The sequence below is a fragment of the Hyperolius riggenbachi genome, chromosome 6 (genome assembly GCF_040937935.1).
Source record: "Hyperolius riggenbachi isolate aHypRig1 chromosome 6, aHypRig1.pri, whole genome shotgun sequence".
In the NCBI taxonomy this organism is placed as follows: Eukaryota; Metazoa; Chordata; class Amphibia; order Anura; family Hyperoliidae; genus Hyperolius; species Hyperolius riggenbachi.
Genome location: NC_090651.1, coordinates 257,319,280 through 257,337,754, shown reverse-complemented (window position 1 = coordinate 257,337,754; position 18,475 = coordinate 257,319,280). Strand labels below are relative to the sequence as shown.

General features: G+C 43.9%; 1 protein-coding gene across 9 annotated transcripts in view; it reads right to left on the bottom strand.

Annotated features, from left to right (window-relative positions):
* Positions 1–18,475, bottom strand: part of AGRN (agrin) — an 803,356-nt gene that overhangs the window by 382,320 nt on the left and 402,561 nt on the right. Inside the window, exon 1 of one of the 9 annotated variants that reach the window (XM_068240737.1) lies at positions 687–1,079. The exons of the other annotated variants lie outside the window; for them this stretch is intronic. The gene's annotated coding sequence lies outside the window, so the exon portion shown is untranslated. Of the gene's footprint in view, positions 1–686; positions 1,080–18,475 lie in introns of those variants that run through there. 9 annotated transcript variants of the gene reach the window in all.

Sequence of the window (18,475 nt, the reverse complement as noted above, 5' to 3'; positions counted from 1 at the left end):
AAGGATCAGACCTCAGTACAGCTCACAGATAGGGCTTTCTCCTCCATGAATGAGCCTGTTGGTCTACTGGCTCAAAAACATGGTTGTAATGAGGCAGCAGCAGGCTGAACGCGGACGTTTGTTCGCGTCCGCATCAGCAGCGCAACCGCCCGCATGGTCGCATGCGGAACGCGGAGAAACGTCCACGTCCGCAGCGGTAGCACGATCCACCGTTCAGTCGCAGACCTCTCGGCGTACTCCACGTCGAGGCTGCACTCCTGGAACACCTTCACAGGCCTCATGGCATGCTGCTCACCGAGACACCTCTCATGACAGTCTGGACCCCGTAGGGGCCGCGCGCGTGTGCAGTAGAGCCTTTTATACTCTTAGAAAGAGAGTCAGCTGACCAGCTGGTCAGCTGACCTCAGCAAGGTCCTTGAGCTGTGCTGCAAGGTCCTTGAGCCACGTTGTGATTGGTTGAATGGCTGGGCGGGCTGTTTGAGTCCAGCACAGTATAAAAGCAGGCATTCTGTCAGTTGCAAGTTGTCTGCAGTCAGCGAATACTTGTGTGTTAGCACTCAGACCCTAGTCAGATCCCAAAGTGTGCTAGAACCAGCTGGAGCTGGGGATCCACACTTAGCCAGATTCTGTTGATAGCCTAAAGTACTAATTGCATTGTATATTGTGTATGACCTTTTGCCTGTTACCTCATTATTCTCTTGTCTCCTGATTTTGTACCTCGCCAGCCCGTACCGTTACCGACTATTGGCTTGGCTTCTGACTTCCCTTGTGTTTCTCGATTCTGTACCTCTGCTCATCTGATTTCCCGTTGCTGACCTTGGCTTGACCTCTGATCTTGATTTCTGTCTGACGATTCGGTACTTCTCTGCCAGTTCTGATACCGAACCGTTTTCCGTTTGACTTCGCCCCCTTTAGTGGGTTTCCACTAAAGGGTTTACTTTGCTGAGTGCTTCTTGCGGGGAACTCAGTAACTCCTCAGCATATCATTACTGTTGAGGAACGCAATTCTGCGTTCTTATCCTAGTCGCAGAATCGCACACACTGCCCTTCCTTCCAGAGGTCACCTTCCCTCTGAGTTAACGTCAGTGTGGTGGGTTTTCCACAAGTTATCTGTTCCTGGTGTTTTCCAGAGTACGCATAAATATTTGTATTATTGGTGATGCCGCAGATCACCATATAATCAAATATATCTGTATTACTAGTGATACTGCGGATCACTAATAATCAGAAAACTCTGAAGTGTATGCACCAATCACCACAACATTACAGTACTGCAGACCAGTAAAAGTAACATGGAGGGAGTTGCCGAGCAGTTGCAGACTTTAACTGCAGCAGTCGATGAGCTTAGAAACACCGTTGCTGCTCAGCAGGTCCAGATCAACCAGCTGACTGAGGCCTTTCAGAAACTACCGGCACCACTTAATATTCTACCCTCCCCAGCCAGTAGCGAGCCTAAGATGGCTCTTCCTGAAAGATTTTCTGGTTCTCGGTCCGACTTCAGTAATTTCAAAAATCGTTGTTTAGCCTATTTTCAGATGAGGCCCATGTCATCTGGTTCTGAGGTACAGAGAGTAACTTTAATTAAAACTTTGTTACAAGGGGATTCTCAGACATGGGCTTTCAGCTTACCTGAGGGTCACACTGCCTTATCTTCTGTGTCCGAGTTTTTCAAGAACATGGCCATCATATATGAGGATCCTGATTTAGCCGGCACTGCCGAGCGTAAACTCCGAGGCCTAAAGCAAGGCAATCGTATGGTTGAGGAGTACGCTGCCGAGTTTAGAAGGTGGGCGGTCTCAGCGAGGTGGGATCAGTTCACTCTTCTAGACACATACATGACCGGTCTCTCTGAGTCTATTATTGATGTCATGATAAGCCACCCTGAGCCCAAAGACGTAGATGCAGCTATTGCCTTATCGGTTAAAATCGATAGACGCATTCGTTATCATAAAAAGGGCAGGTCATCTGTGCTAGTTAGAGCGCCCTCTACTGTTGGTTCCCCTGAGGTTCCAGAGGAGGAGCCAATGCAGTTGGGGCACGGACGACTCTCAGTCGCTGAGAAAGCTAGGAGAAGGAAGGAGGGTCTGTGTCTATATTGTGGGGAAAGGGGTCATCGAGTGCAGAACTGCAGTAAGAAGGCGGAAAACTTGTCCGCTTAGGGATGGTTGGAGGTACCACCCTAAGCGAGCCAGTTCTACCTCCATGTCAGAATAAAATCTTGCTGCCCTGTTCTCTTCATTGGGAGAACAGTGACTTCCTTACCTCTGCATTTGTTGACTCTGGGTCAGCTGCCAACTTCATTGACAGAGACCTTGCTTTAAACTTTAACATTCCCATTCTTCCCATACAAAGACACATCTATGTTACAGCAATCGATGACTCTCCTTTACAGAACAAGACACCTCTTTGTCAAACTCCGCCGCTCACACTTCAGGTTGGAGTATTGCACACTGAGGTCATCCAGTTCTATGTTCTAAAGATGGCCACCTCATCCGTCATACTGGGGCTACCATGGTTGAAGAAGCATTCCCCTCAAATAGACTGGAAAGAGGGTCAATTATCTGCCTGGTCCCCCTATTGTCAGGAGAATTGTCTGAAATCTATTTCTGTGTGTGCTTCAGAGGTCCAGGTCCAGGGGGTCCCATCTCAGTACACTGATTTTTCCGATGTATTTTGTCCTCGATCTGCTGACAGGTTGCCTCCACATAGACCCTATGACTGCCCCATTGAATTGAGACCGGGTACACTGCCTCCTAGGGGTCGTTTGTACAACCTCTCCAGCCCTGAAAAGGTTGCAATGAAAGATTACATCAAGGAGAACTTGGAGAAGGGATTTATCCGCGCCTCCAAGTCTCCTGCGGGTGCAGGTTTCTTTTTTGTTAAAAAGAAGGATGGTGGTCTTCGCCCCTGCATAGACTACAGGCAGCTAAACAAAATCACCATAAAAAATCGATACCCTCTTCCACTCATTGATGACCTGTTTACTCAGATTACTGAGGCCTGTGTTTTTTCAAAATTAGACTTGAGGGGGGCATACAATCTTATTCGGATTAGAGAGGGCGACGAGTGGAAGACCGCATTTAACACTCCTGACGGTCACTATGAGTATTTAGTTATGCCCTTTGGATTGTGCAATGCCCCAGCTGTCTTTCAGGAGTTTGTAAATGATATTTTCAGAGATGTGTCTGGCAGGTTCACAGTGGTCTATCTGGATGATATTCTAATTTTTTCAAAAAATTTACAGGAACACAGGCAGCATGTAAAATTTGTGTTACAGAAGCTCAGGGAGAACCAGTTATATGCTAAACTGGAGAAATGCCTCTTCGAGGTGAAAGAGGTGGCATTTTTAGGGTATATCATTTCCACCTCTGGACTGGCAATGGATCCAAGCAAAGTCTCAGCAGCTTTGGATTGGCCGCAACCTTCAGGCCTCAAAGCCCTGCAGAGATTTTTAGGCTTTGCTAACTATTATAGGCGGTTTATTAAGGGGTACTCTTCAGTTGTCGCCCCCATGACCCAGTTGACCAAGAAAGGCGCTGATGCGACTAACTGGTCACCAGAAGCCATTGAGGCCTTTCAATCATTAAAAAGATCTTTTTGTTCCGCCCCCATATTGCGTCATGTTGACGTCACCCGCCCCTTCATAGTAGAGGTAGATGCATCGGAGGTTGGGGTTGGGGCAGTCCTCTCGCAAGCTTTTGGACCCGATAATAAGGTTCATCCTTGTGCATTTTTTTCAAGAAAGTTTGCACCGGCAGAGAGGAATTATGATGTGGGGAACCGGGAATTGTTGGCTGTTAAGTTAGCTCTAGAGGAGTGGCGTCATTGGTTGGAGGGGGCAGAATTTCCCTTTACTGTTTATACTGACCATAAGAACCTTGAATACATTGAGAAGGCCAAAAGATTAACACCCAGGCAGGCGAGATGGGCACTTTTTTTTTCCCGGTTTGATTTTATCATAACCTATAAGCCTGGGGATAAGAATGTTAAGGCTGACGCCTTATCCAGGTGTTTTGAATCTGAATCTGCCCTACCAGCCACCCCTGTCAATATTCTACCTGAAAGGTATTTTCTGGCAGCCACGGAGATCTCCGAAGACTTGTCGAAATCGCTTATTGCATGCCAGTCCAATGTTCCCAATGGAAAACCTGAGGGACTTCTGTACGTCCCTATTCGTTTTCGGGAACGGGTGCTCCAGATGTTTCATGAACATAAGAATGTGGGACATCCAGGTATTGCCAGAACCCAGGAACTCTTGAATAGGGCAGTCTGGTGGCCTTCTTACATGTCTGATTGTGAGGAATTTGTTAAGTCCTGCTCTGTCTGTGCCAGGAGTAAGTCCTCCAGGAAAGCTCCAGCAGGCTCTCTTCAGCCCCTGCCTTCTCCACAGGTTCCATGGTCTCACATTTCCATGGATTTTGTGGGTGAGCTGCCTGAATCTGAAGGTAACACTGTCATCTGGGTTGTTACGGACAGATTTAGTAAAATGGCACATTTCGTTGCTCTGTCTGGGTTTCCATCTGCCCAAAAATTGGCAGATTTGTTTATTAATAACATCTTTAAGTTACATGGAATTCCGGTGGATATTGTATCTGATAGGGGGGTACAATTTGTGTCAAAATTCTGGAGGGCCTTTTGTAAGGATCTGGGGATTTCTTTATCATTTTCTTCAGGTTACCATCCCCAGACTAATGGGCAGACGGAGAGGATCAATCAGTCCATGGAGCAATTTCTTAGATGTTACATAGCAGATGCACAACATCTCTGGACAAGATTCCTTCCATTTGCCGAATTTGCCCACAATAACCTGAAAAACGCATCCTCTGGTTATTCTCCCTTTCAGATTGTCAATGGGAAGTGTCCCAAGTTTACGTCACTTCCAGTCAAGGAGTCACCTCTTCCAGCTCTCCAGGAATGGCAGGGGACTTTCAGAGAGATCTGGGGGAAGGTCAGAGATAATTTGGACAAAGCTTTTTCTGTTCAAAAGAAATTTGCTGATAGAAAACGTTCCACTGAGTGGAACTTTATTCCAGGAGATTATGTTTGGGTCTCTACTAGACACATTCCTCTCAGGCAACCATCAGCAAAATTAGGTCCTCGCTTTATCGGGCCTTTTCCTATAGAGAGTAGGATCAATGAGGTCACCTACAGGGTAAAATTACCAACTAATATGAGATGTGGCAGGACTTATCATGTTTCTTTATTGAAGCCTGCGGTAAGGGTAGATTCTACTCCCCCTGCTCCTGTGGTAGTGGATGGGGAATTGGAATATGAAGTCCAGGACATTTTAGATTCCCGTTTTTCACGCAACAAGCTCCAGTATCTGGTGCACTGGAAGGGGTACGGGCCAGAGGAGAGGTCATGGGTTCCCCTTCGAGATCTTCATGCTGAGGAGAAAAGGAGGAGATTTCATGAGTTGTATCCTGGGAAACCGGGTGAGGCACGCCCGGAGGTCATGCCTGAAAGGGGGGGTACTGTAATGAGGCAGCAGCAGGCTGAACGCGGACGTTTGTTCGCGTCCGCATCAGCAGCGCAACCGCCCGCATGGTCGCATGCGGAACGCGGAGAAACGTCCACGTCCGCAGCGGTAGCACGATCCACCGTTCAGTCGCAGACCTCTCGGCGTACTCCACGTCGAGGCTGCACTCCTGGAACACCTTCACAGGCCTCATGGCATGCTGCTCGCCGAGACACCTCTCATGACAGTCTGGACCCCGTAGGGGCCGCGCGCGTGTGCAGTAGAGCCTTTTATACTCTTAGAAAGAGAGTCAGCTGACCAGCTGGTCAGCTGACCTCAGCAAGGTCCTTGAGCTGTGCTGCAAGGTCCTTGAGCCACGTTGTGATTGGTTGAATGGCTGGGCGGGCTGTTTGAGTCCAGCACAGTATAAAAGCAGGCATTCTGTCAGTTGCAAGTTGTCTGCAGTCAGCGAATACTTGTGTGTTAGCACTCAGACCCTAGTCAGATCCCAAAGTGTGCTAGAACCAGCTGGAGCTGGGGATCCACACTTAGCCAGATTCTGTTGATAGCCTAAAGTACTAATTGCATTGTATATTGTGTATGACCTTTTGCCTGTTACCTCATTATTCTCTTGTCTCCTGATTTTGTACCTCGCCAGCCCGTACCGTTACCGACTATTGGCTTGGCTTCTGACTTCCCTTGTGTTTCTCGATTCTGTACCTCTGCTCATCTGATTTCCCGTTGCTGACCTTGGCTTGACCTCTGATCTTGATTTCTGTCTGACGATTCGGTACTTCTCTGCCAGTTCTGATACCGAACCGTTTTCCGTTTGACTTCGCCCCCTTTAGTGGGTTTCCACTAAAGGGTTTACTTTGCTGAGTGCTTCTTGCGGGGAACTCAGTAACTCCTCAGCATATCATTACTGTTGAGGAACGCAATTCTGCGTTCTTATCCTAGTCGCAGAATCGCACACACTGCCCTTCCTTCCAGAGGTCACCTTCCCTCTGAGTTAACGTCAGTGTGGTGGGTTTTCCACAAGTTATCTGTTCCTGGTGTTTTCCAGAGTACGCATAAATATTTGTATTATTGGTGATGCCGCAGATCACCATATAATCAAATATATCTGTATTACTAGTGATACTGCGGATCACTAATAATCAGAAAACTCTGAAGTGTATGCACCAATCACCACAACATTACAATGGTGTAGATATCGGCAGATATCAACATAGGGTGAATTTAGCGCCTAAGGCGGCGATTATATTGGCAGAGATTATGGCACAGTGGGTAGATTAGTGTTATGGATTGGTAGAGGGAGGGTTAGCGTGAGAAGAGGGGCATTGGGAAGCCTCCCCGTGGCGCTCCTGGATAGTGCTATTGTAGCATGAACTAATTCCCGCAGGGCAACCGCTTTGCGGCATTGGTTTTTGACCCTGCATAAGTCGGCATGCGAAAGCGAATGCATATTTGCATGAGCATTGCCTCATGAATAGCCAGTTAGGCCAAATTTGCTTAGCCAGTTATGTCAGGTGTTTACTTGGTGTTTAATGCATGCATTTAACTCTCTGTGTAGAGAGTGTGTGTCTGTCTGTGTGTGTCTGAGCGTGAGAAGAGGGTTAGGATAGGTGGTAGTAAAATATCTGTAAAGATTACCGATATTCTACTATCAGAATCAGCTGCTGCTGAACTATCAGTAGTTTACCGACATTGCATTAGCAGCCCTCCTTGTCACCAAAAGAACCTCCGGACTAAAAATCTACTCAGCAGAACTGAAAAGGCTTGGTGTTTCTTTAACAGCATCAGAACTTTGTTTTTCTTACCAAAGCATCATTTTAGCATCATTTTTAGCTAAGCTCCACCCATCAAAGAAAACTGCCCGGGTTTTTTTTCCCTGATGCTGTGCAAAGCATGATGGGATTTCCTACGGTGTTATTCACGTTGCCTAGCAACTGGGAGGGGTGATCAGCACACAGGACAGTTGGAACTGTGTCTCATGCTCCCTGTCACCTCCTTTCAACCAAAAAGATGGCTGCCCTCATGAAATCAAACATTTGCCTGTTCTTTTAAAACAGGGTGGGTAAGAGATTATATTACCTATCTATTTTAATTAAGATAACTAATGTAACTTAATGACAGTATGTTTGTTTAGGCTGAAGTTCCTTTTTAACCATGTACGCATTTATCAGTATTCCCTACCCATTTCCACAAAGAGATACAATAGCATAAATTCAGGCACTTGTGGCCACCAGCAAGGGAGGTTGGGCTACTGTATTTAGTTTTAAATACTAAATAATATTACAAATAAGAACATTAATTTAGACTTACAGTAGGCAATAAATATTGTGTGATGCTAAATAAATCATACTTAAAAGAAGTAATAATTACCCACCAACACACCTATAAGCTGCGTTCTAACACTTGATTCAAATGTTTTAACACACCAGGCAAATACATTATTGCAAGAGCATCACAAGTGCTACTTTGACGATTGAATCACATGGTGAATTTAGTATGTGTGATGCAAGACAATATTTGCATGAGGTGAGGTTTTTCTCACTCCTGCAATTGAGTCAGGTCCCCTGTCACTTAGACAGGAAGTATTTGAATACATGTGTTGGGAACCCAAACAGTATATTCTTCATGCTACTAAAAAAAGTGTTTTTACTGCCACATTTGTCCCCACTGCAGAGATCTCATGTTACTTCCTGTCCGTTAACCCCTAGCGCAGGAAGTGAGTGTAAAGCCTGGTACACACTGTGCAATTTTCATTTCAGCTCTTATTCAAGTGAGTGATCAAATCAATAATCAGAGATGATATTGATCTGATATAGAAGAAAGCTAGTGTACACATGTATACAATTTTTTTTCAAACTCCGATCAGATTTCCAATCATTTTTCCGATTTTATATCGATTGAAAATAAACCGAAAGGACATACACACAGAATGATGGCCAGTAGTTCAAACGATATTTTCCAGCATATCCGATCTGCTTCAATAAAGAGGTGGATTTAAACGTATTTAAAAAACACTGGAGTTGTGAAAGCAGGAGTTTTGCACCCTCCTGATCTGTTGCCTGCAAACTCCTGGAAGAACTGTGAGCCATGAAGTTTATTATATATACGGTTGTTCAGCATAAAGGCCTGTACCCACCTCGTTGTCTGTGATTCTTCTGGCGGCTGGCGATTTTTTGAGCAATGAGCAATCATGTCCACAGTCTTGCGATGAGGGTACAGGCACGCGATTAGTGGAACAGCGCTTTGTGATGCGCGGTGATAACAAGTCATGATGGATCTGTAAGATCCCCGACAACACTCGACAACTCCCACGCAAGGTCCAATCATCGTTTGAACGCCCATCGTGTGCCATCGCGTGTTCCCGCGGGCAGGAAGATGGATCAGAGAATCTCGTTCGTTGGAAGGTGTCGCTGTGGGGTTCCCCGATCCATCGGCAGGTGTGTATTAAGCTTAAAGGACAACTGAAGTAAGAAGATTATGGAGGCTGCAACATTTATTTCCTTATAAACAATACCAGTTGCCTGGCAGTCCTGCTGATCTATTTGGCTGCAGTATTGTCTGAATAACACCAGAAACAGATTTACTAGCAAATGGCAAGAGTCCTACACAGAACTCTTACTGGATGCAGCAGTTACACTGAACAAGTCATTCAGGAGATAAGTGTGTATAGCACCCATTGGTGAATAACATCAATCTCATTATTCGTATATTTTCTTTTAAAATCGTACTCTATAAATTCCACTCAGTCATCCCAGGAAATATTGTTCCTCCTATAAAAAGGCCAGCATGTATTCGATGATGTTGTAGTCAAAAAGGACCTTGGATGGCAATATTTAACCCAGAAGAACGTGCTCTGCACAAAGAGAGCCCTTTCCTTATAAAATAATAACGAGTTTCCTTTCATTGCTACTATCCCACACAGAATGAGATAAGCGGAGTTCAATTCAGTCATCTGCTCTGTTTTCCAGCGACGTACAGACAAGACAGCTCTGTTGCATGCAATATTTAAACATCTTTTTTATACAGAGAACACATTACAAAACACATTACTGGAGGCAGCAGGATGACTAAGTCGATGACAGATACCTGGACAATGTAGGTAAGGGATATTTAACAAGCCAGGTTACATATCAAACCTTGTTTCAATCCTGGGTGATCAAACAAAGAAGAGTGCATTCAGGCCTCCAAACAGACAGCTTTACTGAGAGATGGGTCAAGAAAACGGCCTGTACCCTTCATGCTTCCTCAGGGAGTATTAAAATGCTCCAGCCAACAGCTCAATTGGGCTCAGGGCTTCACACACAGTAAAACAAACTCAAATAATACTGAGTCTGGAGGCTTTGCATGACATCTGAGGGATGTACCATGTACAGCTAAAACCTGTTTATAGTGAACCTGCTGCTACCTTGACTGAAGGCTCACATTTAAAAGCGTTGAGAGGAAAATTTGGCATAAGATATTGCCGACAGTAGAATATCACTTATGTTACCAACTCATCTTAACATTCCCAGCATCTTTACCTAACACTACCCTCCCCTTTCCCCCTACCTATGACTTATGCCAACCTCCCCCTATCTATGCCTTACACTATCCCCCCCTACCTACACCTAACACTATCCTCCCTATCTATGCCTAACACTACCCCCTCCCAAATCTACACTTAACGCTAACCTTCCTATCTATGCCTAACACCACCCCCACCTAAGCCTAACACTAACTCCCCCCAACACTGACTTCCCCATCTATGCCTTACACTAACCTCCCTACACATGCCTAAAACTAGCCTCCCCATCTATGCCTAACACTAACCCTCCCCTACCTACACCTAGCACAAATATATCCCCTACCTACATTTAACCCTAAAACCATCACTATCCCCATCACTACAAAGTTTGGCTACACAGAGGTCCAAACTCTGCTGCTGTGTCTGCCACTATATTAGCCACTTCAGATCCACTGCAGCTATGATGTCTAGCACCACTGCTACAAACGTCCACTACACTGTAGTGGAACTTCCCTGACGCTATTTTCTCTGGTCCAAATTATCATCTGTAGCCGATACGTCAGTGATTTAAGGTGGGCACCTATGGCGAGGTCCATTTCTGGGGGGCCATGAATCCTGCCCAAATTACCTACTCTGTCACCAAAGTACACAAAGGTCTGCACTACACAAAACACAGTTGCTAAATACTGCAGATATCAGTTTTACTTTCATAGAACCAGAGCCCAGCTCTAGTTGAATCCTATGTCTGTCGTGTCGTTCAGAAAAAGATAAAATCCTAATTCCAGTCAGTTAGTATTCTCTGTGTCCCCATTGAAGAGATTTTCCCTCACTTCCCGTCCTTCCCAGGGAGTTTTGAGGCTTTAGTATGAAAACTGGTGGTCTCTGGGAAAGGACATGAGACACAAAAACTAGTCAGCATTTCCAACTTTCCCCATTTTAGAGGAAGTGTCTCATTTGTTCCTGTCTCTGTCACGTTTGGTGAGGTTTTCTCACTTCCTGCCTTAACAAGAAGCAGTGGAAGTTCTCACAAATGGAGGCACATGACAGCAACACAAATCCAAAAGTGGTTCTAACATATTGCCAGCTTATTCAAAAATAACTATTATTTTTTTGTTGGAAACAGAGCTGTGGAATCAGAGGCAAAGATTTGGAGCAATTTTTGGGTACCTGGAGTCAGAGTCAGTGGTTTCACTAACTGAGGAGTCAGAGTCAAATGTTTTTTGGAAAAACTCTACAGCCCTGATATGTATTAGACTAAAGGGGCCCATACACTCAGCTGATTTTCTGGCCAATCGATCGATCGATTGCAAATCGGTTGGCCAATCGACCGATCGACGGCCGATTTCGATTGATTTCGATGGATTTCCATCGAACTGGCAGGGTGGAAAATCTAGGTCAATCTCATGAGATTGCATATCATTTTGCATTGGTCCTAATGGAAATCCGATGGAAAAAAAATGCCATCAAATCGAATTTCAATAGTTTTCAAACTGAAATCTATTGGAATTCTATCCTAGTAAAAAATGTTCTAAAAACACATCAGATAGATAAGAAATCCATCTGATGATCTATCTGCTGCTAATCTGACGAGTGTATGGGCACCTTAAGGAGTTGGAGTCGAGGAGTTGGAGCAATTTTGGGAACCAGGATTTGAAGTCGATGGTTTTATAAACTGAGGGGTGATTTTAGTAACGACTCCACATCCCTGGTTGGAAATGTGATTCAAACAATCAAATGCTAACAGATAAAGATCTCAACCCTGACCCAATCCCCATAGTGATTCCAGTAGCTACTCCATTGATCATGCTTGATTGTTCAGCCTTTTACTATTACTGCTATTCTACTGCTTCCAGTAAATAACCTGTGGCAGCTTTACACATGGCTTTGGGCTCTAGAGAAAAGATCTCCCACCACAGGCTTGAGCACCATCATTATAGAGTGTTTGCTGCATCCAAAGGCATTTCCCTCCTTCATTCGAATTCAGCATAACAATAACATCAAATGAAGGAAGACAGGAAGCAAGGCTTGTCATAGTGCAGGCAGATGAGTGAGGTTATGAACTCAGGTACAAAGAAGTCACCACTCAATCCCTTACACAAATAGGGAACGATTCTGTTGTTAATATGAAAATTGAAAAATTGAATGTGCTGCTATCTAATTTAAACCTTGGTTTGAGTGAACTAAACACTAGTACAGACGTGAGGTATTGAATTCATGCAACATGACTAAAGATCTCTTTGGCAAAATGTGTTTCCATTACTCCTTTCCAGAGGAGGAGATACAAGAAAAAAGGCAACAAAATGCAAAACTGTAGTGAATGGATGGTAAAATCCAACCCCAGCAATGGCCAGTGAGGTTGTCTCCAGATGTCACTACAAACTACTGAGAGATGTATTTCCCACAACAATCTGGCTACAGGTTCCCATCACACCTTGTTAGAACTCTGGTTCAGCAAGGATTATCTTATTACTATATGTCAGTTTTCACATTATTATACCTACAGGAATCTGGCAACCTTAATGCATGCTGGGAGTGAAAACCAATATTAACAGATGACAAAGCTCTCTCCCAGCATGCATCTCAGTTGGCGGGTTCCTGTAGGCATAATCATGTGACCATAGCCCAAAGAAGATGAAAGACTTTTCAGCTTCAAAAGAAAAGATAACTTTTTCCATGATATAGATTTTCATTTTTTCCATTTTAGACAAAGTATAAGTGGTGACAATAGTATTCAAAGTAAGGGAAAAGTTAGAAGCTGTATCTAGGCTTAGCAGCGTCTGCTTCAAACTCTTGAAGAGTCACAATCTCCCAGTTTCTGCTGTTAGAATTCCACGCATGCAGTTGGACCAGATTAAACAAGAAATATACTTTGTGAATGGGATATTATTACATATTGTGCAGCCTTCGCCAAGTAGCCATCTCTAATCCCCAGAGGACAGAGAGCTGTGCGGCTTCGCTGAACGCTTTCGCTGGTACTTGTCAACGCTGATCTGCTACTTGTCTGATCTAGAGAGCCGCTGCACGTTCCATTTCTATTAGGCAAGCTGTCAGGCAGAAATTAATGACAAAAAACTGAAATGTTTCCTAAAGTTTTCCTTCATCATTCTATGTCTAATCCATATGCCTTTCCCTGTGAAAAAGCCAGAACATCTAGCAGCAAGAAATACACAGGCCTAATTGATTCCACTTCCATTTATCTCCAAAGCTCTATTTATAGCCCGGCGTCAGATCAGCATAACTTATGTGTTGTATTCCCAGTCACACATATAGATAGGTACCAATTTAGTAGGCTGCAGTTAATTACTGATAAACAGTAAGCACATACAATGTTTATCATTGCTGGGCTCAGAGGTGGTTGTATATACTGAGATGTGCAAAATCTAAAGGGAATGTTGATTTAAAAGTAATACTTATTTATGTATGGTGTCTGCTGATGTAAATAATTTCCTGGCTCTTTATATTCCTATGGGGTTCCAGTAGGTTTCTCACCCTGGCTTGTTCACCCCCCCCCTTATGGACTTCCTTGCACCAGCAATGGCATTTGGATGGATGGAAAGATCAAGGAGTACAGGGCCAGGCACAAGTGTTGTATGTTATTCAATGCTATTCTGATAATTCATTAGACACAGGTAGTTACAACACATAGGAAATGACAGGGTGGCCTAACTGCTGTTTCCACGTCCCCCCAGCTTCGTCAGAGGCCAAAGGTCTCTGATGAAGCGGGGGGGGGGGGGGGGGGGGCGAAACGGCTGTGAGGATGCTCTTTCATTTCCTATGTGCTGTAACTACCTGTATCTACTGGATTAGTAAAAAACATTGGAGAACATACAGCACTAGTGCCCAGCTCTGTAATCCTTGATCTTTCCAAGGGGTTACTCTGCTAGTGGTGAGCACAGTGATTTTCCCGGCATCCGTTCCTGAGCACTGTCTGACATTAAGTCTCAGCCATCACTACCTCTCTTTTCATAGGATTCATGGCATTTGGATGGATGTGGGGATCATAGAGAAGCACAAGAAACTATTATGGGGTTTAATTCTGCAACATCTATCAAAAACTGAAATATTTTTTCTTGGCTGGCCCGACCTTTCAATAACATGCAGGCTCTGTCTCCAAGATCAAAAATCACAGAACTACTAGGTGAATCTTAGTACTTGAAGAGAGGGCATAATTCTCTACAGCATCAGTTTTGAAATAAGACAACAGACCGAATAGATAGATTAACACTGCTAGCGTGCAAAATCAGTTAAATTAGTAGTTATAACTACTTACGGCTTGGTTTACACTAGTTGTAATGGAACAGATATCACCCTTAAGGTCCGTCCACACGCCGGACTGGAGGCAACGACGGGTGGATCGCTCAGAAACAGCCGTATCAGTCCGCCAACAGACTGTACACACGCCGGACTGTCGCTGGAACGCCCACCCAGCGGGAGGTGACGACGGACCCGTCGTTGCCTCCAGTCCGGCGTGTGTACTGACCTTTACAGTAATGACTTCTCAGTGACTGACAAATCCTTCAGAGAACAGGGTGAGTTCACTTAGAAAATAGACAGAGACTGCAGATTTTCAAAGTGGCTAAGCTAAGAGAAATCATTACAATTAAGCAGGCAGCTTCAGAGTAGAAATCATGTCAGACAGAAATAGTCCATACCCCATAAGTAGATTTAGAATGTCCTCTTATTTGTGTGGCTGGATAGTGTAGTGGTTAAGGGCTCTGCCTCTGACACAGGAGATCTTGGTTCTAATCTCAGCTCTTCCTGTTCAGTAATCCGACACCTATTCAGTGAGAAGACCTTGGGCAAGACTCCTTAAAACTGCTACAGTCTATAGAGCGCACCCTGGTGGCTGCAGCTCTGGTCGCTATGAGTCCACCAGGAGAAAAGCGTGATATAATTGTTCTGTGTCTTATTTCAGGGCTGATGCACACCAAGAGCGCATCTGCGTGCTTTTTAAAATGCTAGCGCTTTGAAAAGTGTTTGGCTAATGTATTTGAATGGGATGGATCACACCAGAGCGATGTAATTTTTTCCCAAACGCGGGTCCTGCAGCATTTCTGCGGCGATTCAGCCTCAATGTAAAGTATAGGAAAGTAGAAAATCGCTCTGAAAAGTGCTAGAACAGAGCAATTTTCCAAGCATTTTTGTTACAGAAGCTGTTCAATTCCAACTCTACTGTAACAAAAAATAAAAAACGCTACACCAAAATGCTTCAAAAATTGCTAGGCATGATTAGAAAATCGCTAGGCACATGCCTAGAATCGTTCTGAAAAATCACTTCAAAAAGCGCTGAGCGATTGCGATTACGCTAGTGCTTTTTGGTATGCACTGGCCCTCAGATATGACAGTGACAGAAAATTAGGCTACATCTCCAAAATGGGCACACACCACACAGTCACCAAAACAAACCTCAAACTACTAAACTAACTAAGCCTCATGTTATTCAAAACCGTATTAAAAAGTTGTGCTTAAATAATTTGCAGCTGGCAGATATTGTAGAGTGAACATGGCCCCTGATGCCAGGCAAGCCAAACAGGGAGAATACCAAAATTATACCCAGAACCACAAACGTGTAGAACGCACAGTAACTCGGCTTTTAAGACGATATTAACGTTAAAGGGAAGGTTCAAGCAAAATAAAAAAATGAGTTTCACTTACCTGGGGCTTCTACCAGCCCCATGCAGCCATCGTGTGCCCTCGTAGTCACTCACTGCTGCTCCAGTCCCCCGCTGGCAGCTTGCCGACCTCGGAGGTCGGCTGGCCACATTGCGTACATTTTTACGCATTCCCGCTAGTGCAGGAACATTAACACATACATTTTTACGCATTACTGGTTCAATGTGAAAAATGTACGCATTGAACCAGTAATGCGTAAAAATGTATGTGTTAATGTTCCTGCACTAGCGGGAATGCGTAAAAATGTACGCAATGTGGCCAGCCGACCTCCGAGGTCGGCAAGCTGCCAGCGGGGGACTGGAGCAGCAGTGAGTGACTACGAGGGCACAGGATGGCTGTAGGGGGCTGGTAGAAGCCCCAGGTAAGTGAAACTCATTTTTTTATTTTGCTTGGACATTCCCTTTAATATCATAGGCTTAAAAACAAACAGAGCCGCCAATGCATTTTTTGCAGATCAGCACTTATTTGTAGAGTAATATGAATATGAATAAAGTCTGCTGTACAAATTACATTTGTGCGTTAGTATGTTAATCTTATGATATTGACATTGAAATCATCTTAACCACTTCGGGACCACAGTCTTTTCGCCCCTTAAGGACCAGAGCCTTTTTCTCCATTCAGACCACTGCAGCTTTCACGGTTTATTGCTCGGTCATACAACCTACCACCTAAATGAATTTTACCTCCTTTTCTTGTCACTAATACAGCTTTCTTTTGATGCTATTTGATTGCTGCTGCGAGTTTTACTTTTTATTATATTCATCAAAAAAGACATGAATTTTGTCAAAAAAATGACTTTTTTAACTTTCTGTGCTGACATTTTTCAAATAAAGTAAAATTTCCTATACATTTGAGCGCGAAAGTTATTCTGCTACATGTCTTTGATAAAAAAAAAAACATTCAGTGTATATTTATTGGATTGGGTAAAAGTTATAGCGTTTACAAACTATGGTGCCAAAAGTGAATTTTCCCATTTTCAAGCATCTCTGACTTTTCTGCGCACCTGTCATGTTTCATGAGGGGCTAAAATTCCAGGATAGTACAAATACCCCCCAAATGACCCCATTTTGGAAAGAAGACATCCCAAAGTATTCAGTGAGAGGCATGGTGAGTTCATAGAAGATTTTATTTTTTGTCACAAGTTAGCGGAAAATGACAGTTTGTGACAAAAAAAAAAAAAAAAAAAAGTTTCCATTTCTTCTAACTTGCGACAAAAAAAAATGAAATCTGCCACGGACTCACTATGCTCCTCTCTGAATACCTTGAAGTGTCTACTTTCCAGAATGGGGTCATTTGTGGGGTGTGTTTACTGTCCTGGCATTTGGGGGGTGCCTAATTGTAAGCACCCCTGTAAAGCCTAAAGATGCTCATTGGACTTTGGGCCCCTTAGCGCAGTTAGGCCGCAAAAAAGTGCCACACATGTGGTATTGCCGTACTCAGGAAAAGTAGTATAATGTGTTTTGGGGTGTATTTTTACACATACACATGCTGGGTGGGAGAAATATCTCCGTAAATGACAATTTTTTTATTTTTTTTACACACAATTGTCTATTTATAGAGATATTTCTCCCACTCAGCATGGGTATGTGGAAAAATACACCCCAAAACACATTATACTACTTCTCCTGAGTACGGCGATACCACATGTGTGGCACTTTTTTGCACCCTAACTGCGCTAAGGGGCCCAAAGTCCAATGAGTACCTTTAGGATTTCACAGGTCATTTTGAGAAATTTCGTTTCAAGACTACTCCTCACGGTTTAGGGCCCCTAAAATGCCAGGACAGTATAGGAACCCCACAAATTACCCCATTTTAGAAAGAAGACACCCCAAGGTATTCCGTTAGATGTATGGTGAGTTCATAGAAGATTTTTTTTTTTTGTCACAAGTTAGCGGAAATTGATTGTAATTGTTTTTTTTCACAAAGTGTCATTTTCCGCTAACTTGTGACAAAAAATAAAATCTTCTATGAACTCGCCATTCTCCTAACGGAATACCTTGGGGTGTCTTCTTTCTAAAATGGAGTCATTTGTGGGGTTCCTATACTGCCCTGGCATTTTAGGGGCCCTAAACCGTGAGGAGTAGTCTTGAAACCAAATGTGGCAAAATGACCTGTGAAATCCTAAAGGTACTCATTGGACTTTGGGCCCCTTAGCGCACTTAGGGTGCAAAAAAGTGCCACACATGTGGTACCGCCGTACTCAGGAGAAGTAGTATAATGTGTTTTGGGGTGTATTTTTACACATACCCATGCTGGGTGGGAGAAATATCTCTGTAAATGACAATTATTTGATTTTTTTTACACACAATTGTCCATTTACAGAGAGATTTCTCCCACCCAGCATGGGTATGTATAAAAATACACCCCAAAACACATTATACTACTTCTTCTGAGTACGGCGATACCACATGTGTGACACTTTTTTGCAACCTAGGTGCGCTAAGGGGCCTAACGTCCTATTCACAGGTCATTTTGAGGCATTTGGATTCTAGACTACTCCTCACGGTTTAGGGCCCCTAAAATGCCAGGGCAGTATAGGAACCCCACAAGTGACCCCATTTTAGAAAGAAGACACCCCAAGGTATTCTGTTAGGAGTATGGTGAGTTCATAGAAGATTTTTTTTTTGTCACAAGTTAGCGGAAAATGACACTTTGTGAAAAAAAAAACAATACATATCAATTTCCGCTAACTTGTGACAAAAAATAAAATCTTCTATGAACTCATCATACACCTAAAAGAATACCTTGGGGTGTCTTCTTTCTAAAATGGGGTCACTTGTGGGGTTCCTATACTGCCCTGGCATTTTAGGGGCCCTAAACCGTGA